This window comes from Peromyscus leucopus, chromosome 18 (assembly GCF_004664715.2).
Source record: "Peromyscus leucopus breed LL Stock chromosome 18, UCI_PerLeu_2.1, whole genome shotgun sequence".
Classification (NCBI taxonomy): domain Eukaryota; kingdom Metazoa; phylum Chordata; class Mammalia; order Rodentia; family Cricetidae; genus Peromyscus; species Peromyscus leucopus.
In genome coordinates, this window is record NC_051078.1 from 37,406,882 (window position 1) to 37,425,321 (window position 18,440).

Sequence of the window (18,440 nt, forward strand, 5' to 3'; positions counted from 1 at the left end):
ACTCCAACAAGGCCACACCCACTCCAACAAGGCCACACCTCCTAATAGTGCTGCTCCTGATGGGCCAAGCATTCAAACACATGAGTCCGTGGGAGGCATTCTTGTTCAAACCACCATACCACCTACCTGTCTTGTGTCTATTTTGTCTCTCATGGTAGACTACTTAGGTCTTTTCCTTAGAGCGAGATCCAGGAAAGGTGCAAAGCTACACAGAGAAACCCTGTCTCAAAAACCAAATTAATTAATTAATTAATTAATTAATTAATTAATTAATTTTTAAAAATTAAAAAAATAAAATCTGATATATACAAAACAATAACTTACCATATTATAACTTGAAATGTTTTTAATTCATTAATTGAATCTAAACACTTATTTAAGGTACTTCAGCAATGTTTTTTAGTTATGACCAGAAATAACCGCACTTCACCATGGGATGATGGGAATCTTTACATTTACTAATCACTTATTCTCGTCATTTTTCTTTCAATCAAATTTAAATAATCACCACATTATATGTGATCATTTTCAATGATGATTAAATTATAAAAAAAGGCTGAATTGTCCTTAAAATATGCATTTATTTTTTGTTTTAAAAGAATATAAGAACTGACAGACCCTAAGATCTAAAGGATTCAGTACTTAACTTTTACATGACTTTTTTATTCATAGTAAAAGCATTAAAACAACCGGATACATCGTTTATGTGGCCTCTTAGTGCCACAATTCCTAGTTCCTGAGTCTCTTAGCCAAAAGTGTTTGTGACTCCATAAGATGACCACATGGGGTATATGAAATTCAGTGAGTCACAGCTTGCTCCATTTTGCTTGGGGATCTATGTCTGGTTGGAAGGACCTGATTAGAAACTGCACTGTATTAGTCAGGAATCTCTAATACATACATACATATACATATATACATATATATACACGCACACACATATATGTATGTACACACACACACACACACACACACACACACACATCTTAGTTACTTTTATGGTGCTGTGATTAGACCCCCATGACCAAGGCAACATATATATATATATATATATATATATATATATATATATATGTGTGTGTGTGTGTGTGTGTGTGTGTGTGTGTGTGTGTGTGTGTGTGTGTTTATGTGGGGCTTACAGTTCAGAGGGTTAAAGTCCGTGGCCATCATGACAGGGAACCTGGCAGCAGAGAGGCAGGAATAGCACTGCAGTAGTATCTGAGAGCGCATATTTTGAGTCACAAATGTGCAGCAGGGAGCTAAGTAGGGAGGGCTTGGACTTTTGAAACCTCAAAGCTGGCCTCCAGTGACACACCTCCTCCAACAAGGCCACACCTCCCAATCTTCCCCGAAGTATTCAAACATATGAGCCTTTGGGGCCATTCTCATTCAAACCACCACGATATTAAAAGGGAATTTGTTAGACTGGCTTACAGAATGTGGTCCAGGTGGTCCAACAATTGCTGTGTCACACTGGAGAAGCCAAGAATTCCATAATTGTTCAGCCCACACAGCCAGCTGTCTCTGCAGCTTCAGAAGTTGTTGAAGACCTGGAGGACTCCTGGAGAGCTGCTGGTCATCAGTCTGCGTTGGAATCCTAACATAGGTTCTAATACCAGTGGAGGAATGCCACAGCAGCAGGAGAGATGAACTTGCCAGTGAGTGTGAGTGCAAGCAGGCAAAAATCGGTTTTTCTCTTCTATGTCCTTCTATCTGGGCTGCCACCTGAAGATGTCATCCAGATATATGGGGAGGTCTTTCTGCTTCAAATAATCTGAACAAGAAAATCTCTCACAGCAGTGCTCAGCAGCTTGAGTTTCAGCTGATTCCGTATACTAGCCGAGATTAACCATCACCACTACTCAGGTGTATGAAATGGTGCTAAAAGAGAAAGCTTCAGAGGGATTTTCTGAAGCAACATCCAAGTTAGAGCAGTGACTTCCAAACACATGATCTCACACCCTCCTTGTCCCATTCATCCTAGTCTGTAAAATCCTTATGTGGTTCTCCATCTCTCTTAGAGTATCAGTTGGGACTCTTAACACAGAAGCTGGGCTTCTCTGCTCTGCCTCTTGCCTGCCTGTCCACCTCCATCTCTCATCTGGACTCAGTCCTGCTTATACTGGAATAAAAGTCCTTCCTTCCCTCATACTTGGCATACGACCTCACCTCAGGGCCTTTGTGCATGATTTTCTTCTTGCCTGTAAAGACTTGCCCTTCATCTTTTCCTACTCAAGGAGTATTGTCCTTTAGACCCCCAGCTTCCATGTCTCTTCTTCAAGGATTCTTCTCTGGCTTTCTTGACTCCCTGTACTGGCCTCCCTTCTCTTAAAATCTACCATTCCCTTGCAGTTTTTCAATCTCCTTTAACTACAAACTCTACGAGTCTGCCTGTTGGCACAATATTTCACTCCCAGTGCTTATCACAGGGTCTAGAACATAGCATGTACTTAATAAATAATTGTTGAATGAATAACTGGAACAATTACTTAAGAAACTATCACTGAGAACTAACTTGTATCAGCCATCTGTCTTATTTTATCATATAACAGACATTCCTTTGAGAAAATATGAAGTAGAGCAAAGATGTTTTTAAAGAAAAAATGAAGAAAGAAATAAGTCTATTTAAGGGTCCTTGAGGAAAATTTTTGATGTTGTAAGGTTTTGCATATTTACTTCATGTGTTTGTTGAATGCAAAAGGTACCCAGGAGTTTTGAATTTGCATCCAAACTACCTAAACTCTTGAGTTATAAAAATGAGCAAGGAATTTGTTGATGTGGTTTTGGAGGTATATTTGGTCTTTTGTGCTTGTAATTGGATTAGAGTTACAAGAAACAGATAAAATGTTCCCACACATTTCTTATTTCACCCCTTGGTCCAATACTAAGTCAAGCAGCCGATAGCAGTGCATGAAATAAACGTTTTCATGTACTGTGATCTGGGCCTTTGTCTTCCGGAACCACATGCACCTGTTACAAGTTCAGAGCATTAATTTCTCACATTTATCCTGTGCTGATGGGGCTCCTTTGAGTTTGTGAGAGAAGAGAGGGCAGGGGAAATGGTTGGAGATGGAAGGGACCCCATAGTTTATTCAGCTGCATTCCTCCTACAGATGAGGAAACTGGAAAAAGACGGGGTTAAATCCAAGGCCATACCTGATGTGTATCAAATCAAGTTTTCTAGTGATCTTGGCTCAGACAGAGATGAGAAACATCATAAGAAGAAATGAGTTTTGTAATAATGACAGAAATCTGTCATAAATGCATATCATTTTTAAGTCCATAGTCAACAAACTTGTGTTGTGCATGAGTTGTGTGTGTGTGTGTGTGTGTGTGTGTGTGTGTGTGTGTGTGTGTGTTGTATGTTGTGTGTATCTGGGTGCCTGTACCTGTAAGCATGTGAGGAGACCAGATTAGAACATTGAATGTCCTGCCCTGTTACTCTTCATCTCATTCCCCTGAACAGGTTCTACTACTGGCCATAGAGTCAGACTGATGACCAGCTAATCTCAGCAGTCCCTCTGTCTCTGTCCCCCACGGTGCTGAGGTCACAGGCATGTGTAAACCATGCTCAGCTTTTTCCATGGGTGTTGAGGAACCCACGCTCAGGTCTTCAGGCTTCCTCAGCAAGCACTCTGACCTTCGTTTCTATATCATCAAATTAGAATATTGGTACCTGTTTTCTAGATCTCATTTTCCAGTGAATTGATTTGCAGATATTGTGCAATTATTACATTAAATAGTTCCGGTATTACAATAAGGAACAGATGCTGCAACAATGTGGCCATATTAAAGGTGCATGCTTCGTTCCAATGCCCTCCTTGCCCCTGCTTGGTTGAAGCTGGCCTTGTCATCCAACAGAGGCAGGCTATTGAGGACTTTCAGGAAAAGCACCATGTAAATATATCATGTCAGCGTTACCTGACATGGAACATGAACTGATTTTTTTCCCCTGTACTAAGTATTTAAGTGGTTTATAAAATGACCCCTGTGGTGGTAGCTGTTGTAAATGACAGACAAACTTACACGCTCTTATGATTGAAAATTGCAGCTACGTGCACACCAAACTTTCATTAATGTGTTGATGGGGACAGTATTTGCATACTTCCTTCAATGCTCTGTCAGTTTAAAAGACTTGACTATCAACCAGGAAAATAACAATTTTTTTTAAGCACAGACCAGCAAGTTGAAATCAGTCTGCCTCATGAAGCAGATTAAATTCCCCAGAAGGAGACAGCCACTCCATGACACTAAAGGACTATAACATAGTAAGCTGAAATGTTGTTCCAAACCTGCAGGTTCTGGATTTTTCCATTAGAAGTGCTCCAGCTCTGTGGGGAAAGGCAGTTGAGTTTGGTGAGATAATTAAAAAGGTCTTTGACTTCCCAGCACCATGAAGAAGACCTGAATTAGCTTCTGGGTGCTCTAGAGTTGTTGAAAGATGGGGAATAGGAACTCAGACTTGGTTTTCTCCTGCCACAATATGGTGCTGGATAAAGCCATATTCTTTCAGTCTCAGCTTCCCTAGTAGTGGAGATAAGTCTGGAGGAGATACTAGCAAACAGAAAAGCAGTCTGAGACTATCCCACTTCATAGGAGTTTTCCTACTGGTGCTTGGATCTAGTACGTGGCTTCTCCTTACTGGTAGGTGTCTCTATTTGTATACACCATACTCCTGTTCTGAATTACACACGAAAAACACCCTGGAAGAAGACATATTGTTAATCCATTCCTATCCTTGCCAATTTCTATCCCAAATATCTTGATTGCTGTATGTAATTGAGGTAGTTTGACAATAGTCCCAACCACTCTAGAGGTCTGGAGGAGATCATGGGTCCCTGACTATAGCCTGGATTCCAGAATTTGTGCATAATTGGGACCTCACCAATTTACAAGAGAAGACAGAGGCAAAGATTTCTCTGCAAAGGCTTCCATGTGTCATCACGATATGATTTAAGACAATGATGTCAGCCTAGAAAGCTCTTGACGAAGAACAAAAGGAGTATGGCTTAGGATCACACAACCTTAAGAACCTGAGGCATCAGATTATTTATGCTTTCTTTGCTATTTGTCTAAACCAATGTACTCAACAATACCTACTAGAATTTCTCTCAGAAGTTGGCATCTCACACATGAATTTGCAGATTGAAGAATGAATGAATCTCCTTTTTCATCAGGTGGGTGCATTGTCTTTCACCATCTTTCATGTTCTGGGTATTTCCCCTTTCCTCCGTTGGCACAAAGAGAATCAAACAGAATCTTAGAGCTTCTTCCCCTACCCTGAGTTTTAATTACTTCACAAAGCCCCTAAATGTTTTGGTTTTTCAAGACAGAGCTCCGGCTGTCCTAGAACTTACTTTGTAGACCAGGATGGCCTTGAACTCATAGAGAGCCTGCCTCTACCTCCCAAATGCTGGGATTAAAGGCATGTGCCACCACAGGCCAGCTCTAAATGTTCTTTAAGAAGGAGAAGAGGAGAAGGAGGAAGAGGAGAAGGAAAGAGAGGAGGAGGAAACATTGGCCTAGGGAAGTGGGTCAGTTGGGAAACTACTTCCACTACAAGAATGAAGAACCCATGAGAAAAAGCTCTGTGTCGTGGTTCCTGCTCTGAACCCCAGGTCTGAAGTAATGGAGACAGGCAGCTTCCTAGGGCTCCTTGGCCAGCCACTGTAGCCTCTTAATTGAGTTCCAGTCCAGTGAAAAGCACAATCCCACAAACAACAACAATAATGATACATGAGAGATGGCTCCTGAGGAATGAGACATGAGGTTGATCTCTAGTCTCTGCAAACACACACAGGGATGCACACCCACAACACTGCCCCCCCCCCATGTTATCAGCTTATCTTTAAATGTCTGTACACCATGATGCAGTACTAGGGCTTCCCGAAGCTTGAATGTGCAGCCTGTGCCCTTTCTTGTTCTCCTGGTTTCTAATTTTCTCTGCTCAGGTTTTCACTCACTGATGCCACTGAACTGCTCCGTGATGTGTTTTGAGTTTGTAACTACTGTTGATTCTGCCCCCTTTGAATGTGAACACTCTTCCCTTGAGAGTGAAACAGAATCACCATGGGTGTTGCTGACACAGGTTCCTATGCCTTGGTGACACAGTTGTGGAAGCCTTCCCTTTGGTGTTCCTAACTGGTCAATATCTCCTTCAATGTTCTATAATAATAACAAGGAAACCAATTATCCCGGTGCTGTGCAGGGAAATCAGGAATGAGTGAGACACGACCTCAGATTTGAATCTTCAGTGCAGCATGCAAATGTGAAAAGCCCTTCATGCTTGCAGTGTGGACTGTGGTTTCACATGTGAACTTGGAAGACAAACCAAGGGTCAACTCATAGCTCCACTGCCCGGTGGCTGTTTAGCTTGCAACAAAATGTTCAGCTGCTTTATGTTCCAGTTTCCTCATCTACAAACTGGTTGCAGTTGTTAGGACCCTTTCTAGTGCTATTGAGAGGATTAAATGAGTATTTTTAAAGTATCAAATCTTTAGAGTAACACTTGTCACATACAAGAGGTCAGTCATCATTTGGCACCGTGTTTGTTATGAATTGTAACACAAACAACGTTCTCTGATCCCTTACTCCCTTTTCCACACAATCCCCCCACTACTACGCATCAGCTCTTCCTTCTTTTGGCTACACCACTCTGTATGATAATAACAGTGCTGTCTTAATGTGATGGTCTCTCTCCAAGGTCCTGGTTGTCAATATAGGGTAACACTCCTTACTGTTTGCAAAAGCTGTTACCTCAAGGCTAACATTCCATGCAGGGTTGTCATATGCTGTCTTCCTGGCAACTCCCAGACACCCTTCTGAATTTTTTTTTTTTTGGACTTTCTTGAAATGTAGCAATTAAAATGTTATCTCATGACATGGTAGGGGCCTTTAGGGTTCTCCCATAGTGCTGGTTCCTGTTCTTCCCTTTAATTGGCCACTACCCAGCTATGCAATCATTAAATTTTTAAATTCCACCAACACCTCGTCTGTGATCTCTATAGAATATAGGCTCATCCACTATCCATTATCCACTTTCCAAAACTGAAATGGAGTTAAGACTAAGCTGGCTCCCCTCCTTCCTTTTTCCTTCCTTTCTTTTTCTCTTTTCTTCTTCCTTCCATGTTGCTACTAAAACTGCTTTGGCCTCAAGAAATAACAGGAGCTTATCTATAAAGTTTACAATCTTTATGCTGTCCCATGGTATAGTAAACATGATACTTCACATACACACACAAAGGTGATGCAATCGTAATAACCAGTGCCTCAGATTATGGAGATGACATTATGAAATGAAAATATATCCATTTTCTTATAACCCTGAAGTACAAAATGTTGCTTTATTTTGAGGAGTGTTTAGTTCCCAAACTTTCTGGGGAGATTTGAATGGTGTGTGTGTGTGTGTGTGTGTGTGTGTGTGTGTGTGTGTGTGTAGTGGAGGCTAGAGGTCTATTCAATCTGTCATTCCTCAGGAATCATCCACCTTATTATTTGAGACAGGCTTTCCCTTTGGCCTGGAGCTCGCCTAACAGGCAGGCTAAGCTGCTTGGCCATGGAGTCCCAGGTAACCAACTATCTTTACTTCCCTGGCCCTGGGATCACAGATAAGCACCAAGCTTATGTGGGTTCTTTGGATCAAAGTCAGGCCCTCATCTTGTTTGGCAAGTACTTTACTGAGTGGGCCATTTCTCAGCCTAAGATCGGGATTTTCTAGCCTAATATTTTTTACTGAAACCCTGTCTCAGCTCTATACACTGTGAGATATTGAACCATCTGGGTGACCAACACTGCCTCAGATCTCTCAAATATTCTACCTGTAGATGGAAATGACAGTTAGTGTCCACCCATGGAGGTTAGAGTCAGAATAGCTCATGGAAATGATCATAAACAAGGCCTATCTCAGAGGAGACACTTACTTACTAGTCAGTACTATCTTGAAATGTTTGTTGTTGGTATCTCAGGGTGCTGTCCAACTTTATATAAGAGCACACATTAGAGACTCGTGTAAAAGTTCTTGGAATGGTTGAATGAATGAACAGATGACCTCTTTTTCTCCAAACAGTGAGTTGATTCCTTGTTCTTTCTCAGAATATAGGTTAAAAAAAAAAAAAAAAAAAAGAAAAAACAAACCTTCTCATTTGTTATGCTTTTCACATAGCTTACCTTACTCTGGCCTCCTCTTCCTGACAGACTGCTTTCCTGCTTCCCCCATCCCTGCAACGTGTCTTCCTTTCTGACTGTTTACGTGCTTTTCTTCATCCACACCTGTTTGAAGTGCACCTTGACAAACAGTAATGCTGTCTTCCCATTTCTCCCGGCAGCTTTTCTTCATCAGTTGCATTATTTTCCAGAATTGAGATTCTAATGAGCTCCCCTTGCCCCTGAGGCAACAGGCTTTTTGTTATTCCTCCTAAAACACAGGCATCCATCTGTCTTTACCTAGAGCCTTCACAAATCTGCATGCAAAGTGCATATTCCCTTCTTGTGGCTATGACAAACTACAGATAATAGAGATGTCATAACAACCATCACCCTTGGCCTTTATGAAACTATACCACCCATGACACCTCATTTTCAAACGTCCATTTCTGTCCCTCCCATCTCTATTTATGTTTAGAGTCTTCGATCTCAACCTCTTCAAGACCTACAGCCACTGAGTACCTTGGCCATTTTTGTTCCCTGGGAAGGCTTTTCTTCTGTCTTTCCTTAATCCACTAATATTACCAGTAAACCAGCAAATGTTCCTACTGTTTCTCTTGCCACTGCCTCAGGCTGGTGCCTTTTCTTACCAAAAAAAACTCAATTTCATTGTTGGAAAAAAAAGCAAAAATGAATCCACAGCTATGCTTCACCTTGCATTCAAGATCATAAACCTCACATGGGCACTCACGTGGGCCTGAGCAGCCTTCTGTCTCCTAAGAAGCTCATGTGCCCACCATACAGTTGGTGAAGTATCTCTCCTTGACTGGACACCACACAACCTCCTCTGAGACTCCTTTCCTAAGTAGCCCCAACCATGAGTTCTTTCATATGGTTTGTGTATTTTTAACAAGAATGCTGGGTCGGTTAGTGCAAACTCCCCGCCATGGTTGTTTGATCCTCCTCCTCATCTAGTCAACTCCTCACCCCGCCCTTACTATTTTATCTTACCCCTCTGGTTTACCTTTAACTACTGTCAAATCTACTTCAGCAAAATCCCCCCTTTCCTGATGTTTTCCTTAGCATTTTCCATTCACTTCCCCAACTTTGGTCCTTGCCATTGGTGCTCAGAGTTGGGCTGAACTCTTTCACCAGGACAAAACCCCCGGTAGCCTCTGTTGGAAAAAGATCAGATTAAGACCTCTTTTTTGACCAACTTTATGACTCCCCTGCTTCTTCAGTCTTCGGCTTCTCCCTCTCCTCCTCCGGTGGAGAAATGCCTCTCACGAAGACTGATCCTTCCTCCTGTCGTCTGTATCCTATCTCTCTTTGATTTGTCAAGGATTCTGTTGTTCCTTTATCCTCCCTTTCCTAATAAATACCGTTAAATCGCTTTTCATGGACAGCTGAAATCTTGTCATCATTTATGTTCTCTGGCAAAAACAAACAAACAAAAAAGATTCTCCCTTGGACACACACACAGGGACCTACGATGCCCCCCACAGCTACTACATCATCTGCTGCCTTTCATGACCAAATTTTTCAACTCTATGTAGGATGTAGAAATCTCTGCTTTCTTACTTTGCAGTTTTCTCTCTCAGCCTGTCATGATGGGACTGCTGGTTCTGGTATCCCACATGTCCGCTTGTGAACTCCATGGGGCTGAGCCCAGAGGGCTCTTTTCTTTTCCTGGCCTCTGGCAATCCCACACGCATCGGGCCACCTCCTGAGATGGCCTCTTTCATGAGTTTCTGAGGCACCAACCACAGTCACTCTTCCTTCACTGCCTCTTTGTCTACCACTCCTTTCAGTGTTGACCTTCTCAGCTCTCCAGCTTTCAACTCATTTTCTGTATTCTGGGCAGAATTTCTGTAGGTGAGTCTGTCTTTTTCTCAAAAAGAAAAAAAAAAGTTTCTTGACATACTAGTTCCATGTTGACGCTATACACATTGGCAGGTTCAATCCAGGCCATCTGTAGCTCTTTCCTCTATATTCCTCACCTCATAACCACCCCATTCAAAACTAGCCCCACCACCCACAGCCTGTTCTGCTCCGTATGCTGACAGTTCTGCTACTGTCTATTCAAATCCATCTTCATTGTCCTGACAGCAATTGTCACCTTGGCCCTTAGCATCTTCTGCTGGCTCATATAGTCATCTCTATATTTATCTTCTTGGTTCTACATTCATCTTGCTCTAATCTCATTTACACAGGGGTGTAGGATAACCATTAAAATTAAATTTTGACTATTTGTTTCCCTGGTTTAAAACCCTTCAATAATATTCCCTTGTGGCTGGCACAATAATTGACCTGAACCCTAGTTATTAACACTCTAGTCAACACCTCACTTACCTCACTGTGTCCATGACAGTATTCTTCTTGGTTTTTTCAGACAAGGAATGATCTTTCTGTGTCTGGAACATTTCTCCCACACAACCCACATCTGAGATTACAGATGTCTGCTTCAAAGACATTGCTATTTTCCCTAATTTAAAAAAAAATGTAATATTTTATTACTAACTAATTTTCCATCACTCCATCATTTCCTACCCACACGGGAAGTTCTGTGACTACAAGGGTAGAGTGTTTTGTTCATGAACAAACACTTTTTCAGAACCCTGCTTCCCACTCACCAAAGAGTCGGCTACATAATGACTTTAAGACGGATTGGTTCAATGACTGAACTAGGAATTTAGGTGATAGACTCTAGTGCTTCTTAGACTCTGGATTTAGATGATGAACTTCAGAAATATCCTGTAGGTTGGCACAAGGTCTCAGTGTTAATTATTATTTTGTATACTTGTAGAATTATGCCACTTGCCAAAGTATAGGAAATCACTACCTCTTGACCTTCAAAGCATTTTGCCAAAGTAGGGTTTTTAGACCATGTCTACTTCCCTACATTACATGCCAGTCCTCATATTTGATTTCAAAATCAATTTTATACTTATTTTCTGGGATGATAGTAGTGTTTAAAAGGAGAGTAGGACTAATCTTACTGTGGTGCATAATTTTGTTAATACTAAGAATAAAGATATTAGCTAGCCAATTTAGGCTGAACAGTCTTTGGAAATTTTAACAAAAGAAAGCATGAGATGAAATATAGTATAGGTTATAATAACCATAAAGTGAAGCTCATGGGTCTCTATATAGACATTAGCTTTTAACATGAAGCATTTAATAATGTGTATCTTTAGTGCTTTCATAGAAATGTTTTTTCCTTAAGTGACAATTATTCTTATATTGATTGTCATCTCCATACAGTAATATGTAGAAATAAAAATATTCACTATGGCAATAATAGACAGAGGTATTCATTTCCTCATGACCTGAAAAGGCATTATTTGGAGCTAAAAGTTTATTTGTCAGACATCCACAACTCTGTGACAAGAATTCAATATATTTAATAAGTAGTTAGAAAGCAGATATTTCCTTGAGGAGTGTAGCAACCTCTGACTAGGATCATTCAGGTGCCAACATTATTAAATACGATGAGGACTAGAAGAAAAATCAGTGTAATATTTGTAATTTCTTTAAATACTCAATTTTAATAGAAAGAAGGATCATGTGAAATGAGAGAGGATCCATTAATAACCAAATCCTTGCTGCCTAAGAGCAGTACCTGACTTCTTGCACAGGCTTTTACTTTTTGACTAGGCGTAGTCTGCATTGATTAGAAAAATTGCTATGTGTTTTAAAAGAATAGGAAAAATTGATACACATAAAATCAAGTCAACTGAGAAATAAAAGAGAAGAAGCAGTTCTGGGTTACACATGGCTGTAAAAACTAAAGTAACTGAAAGGAAATGTTTTCATTGTGAACTTTTATGTTTAACAAGCCCAGACACTCAGAACCATGTAAGTGATATTAAAGCCTTTTATGAAGAGATTATGTTTTGTATGATGAGTGTTTTAATATAAGTATAGTACGCTGCATAAATTACAACTACGTTTAACTCACCGTAATTATGAGAATTCAGGAAAATTATTTTTCTCCTGTACTATCACACTGATATGGGAAAAAAAATCTTCTTCTGGAACCTTCCAGTGATATGTCACCGCTTCAATTATTTTTGGCAGTATATATTACGTCTCTGCCTCAGCTACCTTTTATATCGACAGTTGGTAGCACAAGCCTTTTAACGCACAAAGGGCAGCGGTGCCTCAGCCAATCTGTGATAAAAGGGAAAAAAATGAAATCACTATGGAAACTGCAAGAAGGATCTAAAAGCTCTCTTTAGAAAGTAAACGTCTGATGTTTGTGACTATGGGGGTATAAAATTCACAAATCACGACAATGCTATCATTCCTGATGTGTTGTCCACACAGCCTGACCTCTGCTTCATTAAGTGTCCCGTGTTCAGGAATAGTAAGGATTCAACAGGAAGAGGACCTGCCGTATGGTCTGCAGGGAGGACTATGGGCGCTGAGAGCATCGTGCAGGAATGAAAGAAGAAACTGTTTGCTTAGAACGTTCGTTTTTTTCTTTTTCTTGCCTGCTTTTCTTTGCCTTTTGATGTGCATGACTTGGTGGAGTCCAGCACCCAGACTCGTACTGTTCTGTCTTTTGTTTTGGCTTAATCACTGAGAAATAAAGTCTGGTACCCAAATTTAACTCAGGAAACTACGTTTCCTCTCATTGCACATCAGGCTTTGATCTTGTGTTGGACACCGCTAACCCTCTCCTCTTCATCCAATGGAAAGTCACTCTCCTGGAGAAGGCTGTCCCACTTTCCTCTCTTCTTTGTGTCCTGGGGGGAGGGGGGCGGGGGGGGAATAACCTAATGGAACTGTGACCACCCAGCTCTAGGGACACTAATCTGACACTGGACAGCAGCAGACACCTGTGTCTTGAAGGAGTTTCCAAATAGAAGTCGGTGCTCAGAAGTTTGATGACTTTCATAAAGTAGCTGAATTGCTATTTAAATATGGCTTTTTTTTAAAAAAAATTGGATAATAGTTTGCCAGTGGAAGAGGAACCACGGGGCCAAGAAGACATGGAAAAGTTCCCAAAAAGTGAAATTCTTCAACTTCAAGAATTGATTCTTAAATCAAAAGAAGATGGATATTCATGTAAGTAGATTCTGTTTTAGAATTGAACAGCTACTATGCTTATTTCTCCAACATTTACAATTGATTATTATTTCATGAGTTCAATTCTCAAGCAATAGTAACTGTTGCTTTTTAAAAAGTTTAAGGCAATTTTACTACAGTGGGGATATATTGAAATGTCAGAAACTGATGTACATGGTAATTGATTGATTTCATATTGTCATGCTATGTTTAGACAGTTATAAACATTGCTAATCTAATGTTTCAAGGTTCTTATGAACAATTAGTGTTCACATACTAGCATCTCAAACACTCGAGAGTATCTTGACATAAGCCCTAAAATCCTAAAAGGATACTTAGGGAAAAAAGAAAGAACAAGACAGAACTTTTCCAGGAGGGAGGCTGCCCAAAGTCAGCATGATCGTCAGGGAGGGACACAGGGCTCTGTAGGCAACTTGGTTAAAATAGTTCACTTACTATTGTACATCTTTCTCTACTAATGAGGAACCCGGCTGTTTGCGTGGCCTTTCCAGTTTCCAAGGGTACTTTCTCTTACCTTCAAGGGCTGTTAATGATCCAATGAGAGTGTGTTTGGGCACCCAAACGGGAATACAGACATACTTTCATTTGAAAATATTTAAATGCCTCATGCATACTGACTTCACTGATGCTTTTTGTGCATATAATGAAAGTCAATTATCTGTGGAGAAAACTTGACTGGGTGGAAGGAAATGAAATTGTTTTTTAAAGACTTCTTTAAACAGTAGTGGCTAGGGAAATGTCCAATAACATTTTGGTTCAGATTGTAATGGCTTTGCCATGTTAATAAATGACACCTTATCCCGACGTTCAGCAAAAGATTTGGATGGGGAAAGATTGCATAGGACAGAAACTTAAGACTGGAACACTTCGTGTGAGACTCTTCCTGTATCGGGACACCACCAGTTGCTGTAAAGCTCTTTCTGGGAGAAGCCAGGTTGGTCCTATTTCACTCAAAGCTCTGACTATAGAATAATGAATGGGTGCCTATTAAGAAAAACTTCCAAAATGGGAATTCCTGAAGGAAATGTGTGTTCTAGAATGTTCTATTTTTTTTAAAGGATTATGCAAAGATACAAAGTAAATGCAGCGAAATCTTTTCCATTTTTTTTTCTTCCCTTGACTAATCCCCTTGTGGGAGTTTCTTAACTTCTGTGAAATGCTTTTGTGTTGGATATCAACTCTCATCAGTCAGTTTCATGTTGACTTCTTATTCATTGTGCTGGAAGTCTGGGAGTACTTGGAAACACATTTACAGGAACACAGAACAACATATTGTTTCATTTACACATGTTACAATGCAAATGTTTTCCTATTGCTACCACTCAAAATATTACCATTCTCTTCCCTGGGTGTGTGTTCACTGACTTGACTTCCAGCAGCTACTTTAGAATAAGGAAGGCAGAGTGTGCTGCCATTATTTCAAAGCATCCTACTGCTTACTAGCTGATGAATAAAAATACCTCACAGGGCTTTTCTAAAGCCAAGTAGTTATCTCATTTAAACTGTATGGCAGGGAATAGATCAGCTAAATCACAAGGCAGTTCAAATCGTGGGACAGTGAAAGAATAATGGGGGGGAAATGTGTGATTTTGCTCCTACTAGAAAGACTGCGTGCTTTGGGGGGGTGTCAGGTACCTCCTAATATTTTCCACTAAATTATCCATGACCTTTTAGAACAAAACTCCCTGAAACAGTATTTTTATCTAACAGTGAATTAAATGGAAACCCAGGTAACCAACCTGTATTGCATTCTGGGACTGAAATCCTGCAATGCCTTGGTTTATACTTTATTACATGTTTTCTGAATAACATAGTTGAGTTTTTTATTTTATCTTTCCATTTTCTTTGTCATTTATGCCAATACTTCCCCCTTGTGTCTTGAAGGAAGGTTAGCTTTCCTGACTATTGTTCACTAACTTTCAAGAGAGCAAAGTTCTGGGGAGTAGAAGTCACAGGAGATCTTAGGACACTAAGTAGCCATGGTCTGAAGGGAGTCTCAGAATTTGTTCATTGCTTTAATGTTCTCTCTATTACAAAAATCTCTACAATTCTGCCATTAATGTGCACCCATCAGAAATCACCATTCCTGACAAGTTTTTACTCCAAATCAAAATTTACTTTGTAATCTCAAATCAGCCAATGTAGATAAGACAGGGACTTTTAATTAGAATTTTAATATGTAATCTAAGCCATTTGTAGATTGTGCACAGAGGTGATTTTCTATGTATCTAATAGCTGCATGGAGAACTTAGATAATGTTTAATTTGGTGGAGAGACTATTTTTAACTTAACTGGAGTTGAGTTACTTCAAGCATTCCTGAAGAGTCCTTCAGAAGTCACAGCAGCATGGGGTTTATTGTGTGAATGAATAACTGAATCAGTCTGTGGCATGTCCTGGGGGGGGGGGAGATTATAAAACATTGGAATATTCTCTAATATAATGAAGACATTATGTTTCCTTCCACATCTCTTCTGGCAAACTCCATCTTGGATCTCTCAGATCAAGCTATATAGACACCAAGAGTTAATACCTAACATCAGAGGACCTAGAGTACCCTGGCTGCTGTGGAGGGTAGGGCCCCACACTCTCCTGTGTTTAGACTTTACAGACCCAGCACATGGCAGTTTGTTTTTCCTTTCAAAGAACAGTTGGCACATCCTGTTGGGCTCTTACTTGGAGGGATTTATTTGGCACCTTGGGGTGGCTGTGAAATATAAGCTTAGAGCTAACCTGAGGGATTGTAGGTTGACACGGGCATTCTAGTAGTAACTTTATGGAAAACAACAACAACACTAAGATTTTCCCAAACTCCAAAGCATGTAAAAATGTGTACCTGGCACAAATTCTGAAACCTATTTAAGCCCAGAAGACACACATATGTGCTTACACTCTCCATACCATGTCTGCTGTGTGTTTCCCTGTGCATATGACTCTCATTAATATTGATAGCACTCTTCACCCGCACCCAGAAAATGGTGCACCCTGACTGTGAGAACTCTCCGTATTCAAACATGTGAAGAGCTGAATATTTAAAACCAGTTTGGCACACCAAAGCTAGTTTTCAGAAGAGAACAGAGAAGGAACAGAAAGATCAAAAGGGGGAGGGCATAAAAGATAACGTCTGGATAGGGGCTGGGCAATGCTCTAATTAAACGCCCTTACTCCTATGTCTTCTCATGTGCTCAGGAGTGAGAGGCTATATGTCCCTTCTCAACTGCAGCCTTAGGGGCAGCACTAAGAGCTTGGAATAGGTGTCACCTCTGCTGAGATCCAGGGCTCTTCTGTAGGAGGTCCTATCTTCCTTGAACTCATTGAATGGGCTTCTGCTATTTTGCTATTAGGATAGTCACAAAAAAGTTGTTTGTTGACCAAACCGAGAACACATTCTCTAAAATGGGCTTAGGGAAAAAAATCAGATTACACCCAGAGAAGAAATGAGCTATAAGATCCATCCTCTTGTTTTCTTCTCGGCTTATACGTTAACATTAGATGTGTTAGTAAGAAAATGTTCATACTTTTTCTCTTTGCTCAGGTGAAGTCAGCAGGCTTCCTGGGTCTAAGTCCCCTGAGTAGAGAACCTAAGGTGATTTTTTCAGATGTCACAAGTTAAGCAATTTTCACTTCTGGGTTTCTAAAGCCTATATTAACTGCTCAGAGTCCTAGTTAAAGCAGCATGGCTCAACATGGTTTCAAAATGCTGGAATTTAGGAGAAGAGCCACTACACTTTTTAGTGCCCCCTATCCCCATGCAGAGTTTTCTAAAACACCCTGATGTAATCTAGTTTGCTTTTAAAAAAATAAATAAAGCAAACTCTAAGTGCTGTGAGAAGCTGTTCGGCAGTACATAGCTGTGTTCTACATGTCTCATTACCATTAACAGCCATGCATGACTAAATCTCCTTCTATTGCTCTGAGTATTTACCCTCTGGCTTTGTAAAGTGATGCCTGAGTGTGGATTTTACAAAGGAATTTCATAACCCTCTCTGCTCTCCACAGCGTACCTACTATTCCAGAATATGCACAGTTTTCCTTGGGGAAATTCTGGCAACAATGTATGACGTTCATTCTAGGGAAAGTAGAGGGCTCATGGTGAGTCTTTCCTTGTCTTAACTCGGTGACAAGCTACTTTTCTTTTATTCATTCTCTTCCCTATTCTCCATTATTGTCATATAACCAAGAGCAAAGCTTCCGTTTGCACCCCATGAAGGAAAACCACTCAATTAATACACACAGTTAAAAACTAGAACACAGTGTGGTCTGCTGAGGTCTTGGAATTTAGAGAATCAAATGTCCTGTCTGGATCTTCAGGCCCACCAAAGAGAACAGGGAATAAGTCATTTTTCTCCAAGCTTCTGTAATTTTGCATGATTTAGGCATTGGTGAGGAACTGGAGATGAGAGACGTTTGGGGGTGGGGGTTCTTGAGAAAACAGTAGAGCTTATTAAAAAGTGGGGGGGAGAGGGGGACCAAAATGAGTCCAAACCTTAGGGAAACAGATTTACTGGGGTTGGCTTTTATAGAGAATGTCTTAAATGGGCTTCACCCCTATGCTCAAGCCTGGGACCCTCTTGGTTTAGGGAACCCCATCTGTGCTGGGACATATATATCCACAGTCAGGATATTTGAAATAACCTTGATTTTCATCGTCCTTTTTGAATAGACAGCCCTGCTCATGTTACATGTCAAGGTTTTTCTCATACGCACTGTCTTCTTCTCATCTAACACTTCATTTCTTCCCAGAAAAAGAAGACATTTACCATCAAATGCAAATTTCAAGACTAGTAGCTAAAGTCCCTCTTTGTAAAAGATGCAGGTTTAGTCCCTGCCATGAGACACCCCCTCTTCCCCAGCCTCAGCCCCAGTTATTTCTCATGGGTGATGACAAGACCTGTGCTTCTCAGCAAAAGGCACTAGGAAAGAAGGAGTTAAAATGAAGGCAGGCTCGCTGGTTTGCTGAGATCTGTCAGAGGCTGACTGGCTGGCTACATATCTGTCTCTGGAACAATAGGTACCTGTATTCTGCACGGGCTGCTGGGCAGCGCTAGCACTCTGGAGAAGGTCTGCCTCTGTCTGCGCCTTCCTGGTGAGAATCCCCAATGACAGCCCTACTTTTTAGAGGAGGGGAAAAAATAGCTGTCGACTGTGTTGATGAAGGACAAAGCTTTGATCATTTTTGTCCTGGTTTCACTTGGCTAGAGGTTTT

The 18,440-nt window shown here is 40.7% G+C and overlaps 1 long non-coding RNA gene across 6 annotated transcripts in view; it reads left to right on the forward strand.

Moving 5' to 3' along the window:
- Positions 1–17,786: 17,786 nt before the first annotated feature.
- The window catches only part of LOC114700555, a 92,524-nt gene continuing 91,870 nt past the window's right edge, over positions 17,787–18,440 (forward strand). For 2 of the 6 annotated variants that reach the window (XR_003735701.2, XR_003735712.2), the window contains exon 1: positions 17,792–18,320. This is a non-coding gene — a long non-coding RNA (uncharacterized LOC114700555). Of the gene's footprint in view, positions 18,321–18,440 lie in introns of all 6 variants that reach the window. The other 4 variants (XR_003735706.2, XR_003735713.2, XR_003735702.2 and 1 more) reach the window with 4 other exon arrangements.